The sequence below is a fragment of the Microtus ochrogaster genome, chromosome X (assembly GCF_000317375.1).
Source record: "Microtus ochrogaster isolate Prairie Vole_2 chromosome X, MicOch1.0, whole genome shotgun sequence".
Taxonomy (NCBI): domain Eukaryota; kingdom Metazoa; phylum Chordata; class Mammalia; order Rodentia; family Cricetidae; genus Microtus; species Microtus ochrogaster.
Window position 1 is genome coordinate 33162708 of NC_022026.1, and position 5344 is coordinate 33168051.

Below are 5344 nucleotides of genomic sequence, written 5' to 3' on the forward strand. Positions count from 1 at the left end.
ACGGGTGGGGGATACAGAGAGCAGATACACATGCATATATAAAAATAAAAATAAAATTTTTTTGAAAATCATATATATAAAGTTATTATGCAAATTAACTGAAGCATAATGCTTAAGGATACATGAAGGATTAAAAAATCTTTTGAAAATTGCATCTAACTTACTAATTTTTGAAATAAGTAATGATGTTGTATGTCATATACAGAACAAACCCCCACCTGCCCCAAAATATCATAAATTAAAATTGTAATCCTTAATGAAATTGTATTTGGAGATAGTGCTTTTATGAAGATAAATTAATATGAAATGAGATCATAAAGAGAGAGCTCTAAGGTAACAGAACTGGTCCCTATAAGAAAAGAAAGAGATAATGCATTTCTCAGATAGGAAAAGTCACATGAACATGACCACATGCAAACCAAAAAAAAAAAGGCCTAAGAAGACAGTCAGTGGTGGCACACATCTTTAACCCAAGCATTCAGGAAGCAGAGACAGGCAGATCTCTGTGAGTTCAAGGCCAGTGTTGTCTACAGAGTGAGAGCCAAGACAACAAGGCTACACAGAGAAACCCAGCCACAAAAAAAGAAAATAGGTCTAAAAAATAACTAAACCTACTGACCTGACATCTTAATCTTGGAAAATTCATTTCTATTTTGTTATGCCAGCCAAATAGACTTATATGCTTACGATATTTATGTCCAATCAAATCTTCAAGTTGACCAACATGTTTTAAGTTGAAATACTTTCAAAGACTGTGCTGATGAAATGGCATATGATATTTTTCCCTTTTAAGACTAGCATTTGATTGGTGAGAGGGAGGTAAACACTCTTACCTTGAGCTTTGACAGTCTATTCAACAAAGGCAACTGCAATGGTTAATTTGACTAAACTATGGGATACTCATAAATTTGATAAAACATTAAGGTGTTCCTGGATGAGATTAGCATTACATCAACACTGACATCTTTTCTTGTCTTCTAGGACACATACATCTTCTTCTGTCTTTGACCTCAAACAAACTAGAATTTAACATCCTTTGGATGTACTAATCTGGCCAATCTCCAAGTAACACCAAAATTTTAGAGTAATGATCAGGCAATACAAGAATGAAATCCATGACCAAGCGAAGAAATCATAGTGGAACAAGAAAACTCTCATATAGAACTGAGATCTGATTATTTTCAAGGTGACCCACACTCACTTCAGCTGCACACAGATTCTGATGGCTCCTTGTTCTACTATGCTTCCTTGTCTTGGCCATAAATTCCATTTCTGTTGCCTAAATAAGGTACATTCATCTTGGACCTTTTATAAAGAATTATATGCTGAGCCTGGGAAATATAAAGACCTTTTAAAAGCAATTTGGGAGGGAGGGAGGGAGAAAGGGAAGGAGGGAGAAAGGGAAGGAGGGAGAAAGGGAGGGAGGGTTGACTCCTTTAGAAAAGAACACATACAAAAGAGAAGAAAGAAGAAAGAAAGAAGGCAGAAATGAAGGAGAAGAGAAAAGAATAGAGAAAGGAGAGTCATTGCATTAACCCCATCACCAAATCATTTATTATTGTGGTAGCAGTTTCCTCCAAAATTGAAAACCTTCCTTCTTGGAGGGAACACATTAAGACACAAGATATACAGAGGGGTTAGGTAGCTAATAAGGGTTGGGGGCAGGAAGCAGATATTCAAAGAAAATGAAAATAGATTATTTTGTTATAAAGGGATAAATGGAAAACTAGAATTGGAGGATTAAATGAAGACGGGGATAGGAGGGCTGGGAATATGGAGAGGTATGGGTAACACTGAAGGCTTCTGAAAAGCAATATCAAAAATGTGCTACTATAGAGGCTTCCTGAAATATATACGAATACAAAAGGAATTTACATGGAGTTACCAGGTAATAGAGAAGACAATGCCCCAACTTTGTGGATTGTAGGCATCAAACTTGGGTCATCAGGCTTATACAACAAGCACTTTAGTTACTGTGCCATCTCACTGACTTGCCTTTCTTTTCTATTGATACCAAGATTTTATGTAAAACAGCAATGCAATTTTTAAAATTTTTAATTTTACTTTTCTCATGGGAGGGCATGAATACAGGCCCCCACTGCCATGAATCATGCAGTCAAGTTTCCCATATTTTGGGAAATCATATGGGGTAAGCACATCCAGAGTACAATGAATAAGCCTTACCCTGGGAAAATAACCTTTGCGGTCATATCAATCCAGCCAGGTAAGTATACAACTGTGCAATTTTTGAAGCTAGAATCTTTTTATATTTATATTTATTCTTACATGTCACATAATTTCTCATACTTGAGAAGTACCATGTGATCTTTTGATACATATGCACATTATTTAGTGATTAATCATATTAATTAGTATACACAACACCTCAAACGTGTATTTTTTTTTTGCAATGACAAAATTCAATGTCTTCTTGAAATGTACATTATGGATAGCTATAGTCATCCAACAGGCTGCTTAATGACACCACAGAACTTATTCTTCCTTTGGTCTATCCCTTCTCATCTGTCTTCTCCTCTACCTTCTCTAGACTCTCATCATCTCTAGTCTACTTTTTATGAAATTGGTATGTTTAGGTTCTGTGCATGTGGGAGATTGTGTGCTGTTTATCTTCCTCTGCCTGGCTTATTCCCATTTTAAAAAAAGTTTTCCAGTTTCATCTGCATTGCATAAAATGACATGAAGTCATCCTTTTTCCCAAAGAAAATGAAACAAGTGTCAAATGAATATTTCCACCACTCATGTTTACTGCAGCATTATTCACAAAGTATGAAGACAGGAAATTGGTCCTTCCAGAGTTTTCTTAACAAAATGGATAAACCCTGTCATCATGGCACACACCACAGAACGTCATGAGCTCATCCAAACTGTGTAGTTTTTTTTAATTTATTTATTTATTAAAGATTTCTGTCTCTTTCCAGCCACCGCCTCCCATTTCCCACCCCTCCCCCAATTAAGTCCCCCCTCCTCAGCCCGAAGAGCAATCAGGGTTCCCTGCCCTGTGGGAAGTCCAAGGAACCCCCACCTTCATCCAGGTCTAGTAAGGTGAGCATCCAAACTGCCTAGACTCCCACAAAGCCAGTACGTGCAGTAGGATCAGAAACCCATTGCCATTCTTGAGTTCTCAGTAGTTTTGGCTATCCTAAACTACACAGTGAAATTTTGTATTTGCTAAAACAGTTGTCATTTATGTACACACAGAACAGCTATGGAATAGGACTGAATCGTGTTTTGTGGGGACCTTGATCATATGTGATAGTGTCAATGTAACAATTCAGAAAATATTTGATACTCGTGCTCTTTATTTCTGAGAATTAACTGAATGAGAGATAGAATGCAGTTTCCCAGATACGATTCCAGAAGCAGCAGCCATGTTCTCACATGTGGAATGGGTAAAATGATGTCACGGTTGCTGATTGTAAAACTCCTTTCATTCCAAAGTACATCACAATAATAGGGAGGAAACAAAACAAATGTGACGGAAAATGTATGCTCAGGAATTATCAGAACTCAGAAATTCATTCCTTGGGCTTAAAAAAAATCTTGTCAGGTAGTTTAAATCTTCATGTATTTTTTTTAAGAATGTGCTTCCAGTGAGTTTTCTCTTGTGACTTTCTCTTTCTCGTCCTTTTGTGATAACTCATATACACACAATAGAAATCAAGTCTTTAGCATCTTAAGCACTAGAATGTATCCAAGTTTGCAACTTATCATTGATTTATTGTATCTCTTGTCATAGCAAATATTTTTGTTTTATATAGATAAATATATTTGATTTTTAAAAAATAACTTCTGTTCCTCTTGCCTTGCCAATCTCTTTTTGTTATCCTTTGTTGTTCCTTCAAGATTTTAATTTTTATTTGTTTACACTTAGTATGTAATCCATCTGGATTTTTTTCTTTTCTCATTTTTTTTTTGTTTTTGCTTTTATGAGTTGGGATCCTAATTTTATTTTCTTCCATATGGATAGCCTGTTGTCCCAAAATCACATAATAAATATTACATTCTTTGTCACTGAATTTGAAATACCATTTTAATATATATTAGCATATCATATTGTTGAGTTTATTTCATTTTATACATTTTATCCTTCAATTTATTTACAATTTATAATTGTGCAAGTGGTTCTCTAGTTGTTCAGTGTTGTTTATTGAATATTAGTGCTTATCCACTGGTTTAGAATGCCCTACGTATCTGTTTCATTCATCTTTCAATTTGGGCCTCAGTATCTTCCCCTTTCCTTATCTGTAGTTCTAAAATATGTTGCTATGTCTGGTAGACAAATAATCTCCCTCTATCTTTTTACTTGTCTTTATTCAAAAGTAATTGGATATTCTCATATTTATTCTCTCAGATGAACTGTAAAGTATCCTGACTGCATCATATCTACCTCAATACGTACAGATATTAAGTATGTATAAAGAGACATACACATGGTGTATGGCATGCTTTTGAGAGTGCCTCGTATGTGTACATACAGTTTCTGTAGCACCTTCTGCCATTTATATGCTTTTTCACATTTTTTCATTTATTAATTCATTTATTTTTTTTAAAAAACCCTATCTTTTCTCATTTTTCATACCAATCCTAGTTCCTACTCCCTCCTCTCCTCCCCTTCCTTCCATTTTTCCTTCATTCTACCCTTGTCCCACTCCACTTCTCAGAGAGGGTAAGGTTTCCCATGGGGAGTCAACAAAGTCTAGCAAACTACTTTGAGGCAGAACCAAGGCACTCTCAAATATATCTAGGCTGAGCAAGGTATCCCCCGAAAGAGAATGGGCTCCAAAAAGCCAGTAAAAGCAGTAGTGACAAATCCTGGTCTTACTGCCTGTGATCCCACAGTCTGCCCCAGCCATACAACTGTCACCCACATTCACAGGGCCTAGTTTGGTCCTATGCTGGTTCCCTCACTGTTCACTTGGAGTTGGTGAGCTCCTACCCATTAGCTCAGGCAAGCTGTTTCAATGGGTATCCCCATCATGGTCTTGAACTCTTTGCTCATATTGTCACTCACTCTTCCCACTCTTTGACTGGACTGTGGGAGATCACCCCAGTGCTCCACTGTGGGTCTTTGCCTCTGCCTTCCATCAGTTGCTGGATGAAGGTTCTATGTTGACATTTAAGACAGTCATCAATCTGACTACAGGGTAGGGCCAGTTATGGCATCCTCTCCACTATAGCTTAGGGTCTTGTCTTAGCTGGGGTAACCCTTATGGATTTCTGGGAGTTTCTTTGGTGCCTGGTTGCTTGCTAGTCCCATAAAAGCTCCCTCAATCAAGATATCTCTTTCCTTGCTCTCCGTCTCTGTCTTTCCCGTATCTCAAGA

The 5344-nt window shown here is 36.9% G+C and overlaps 1 non-coding gene across 1 annotated transcript; it reads right to left on the reverse strand.

The window, feature by feature from the left end:
- Nucleotides 1–2070: 2070 nt before the first annotated feature.
- LOC113457455 lies at nt 2071–2232 on the reverse strand. Its single transcript, XR_003378023.1, has one exon. It is a non-coding gene; the product is annotated as a U1 spliceosomal RNA (small nuclear RNA).
- Nucleotides 2233–5344: the final 3112 nt, after the last annotated feature.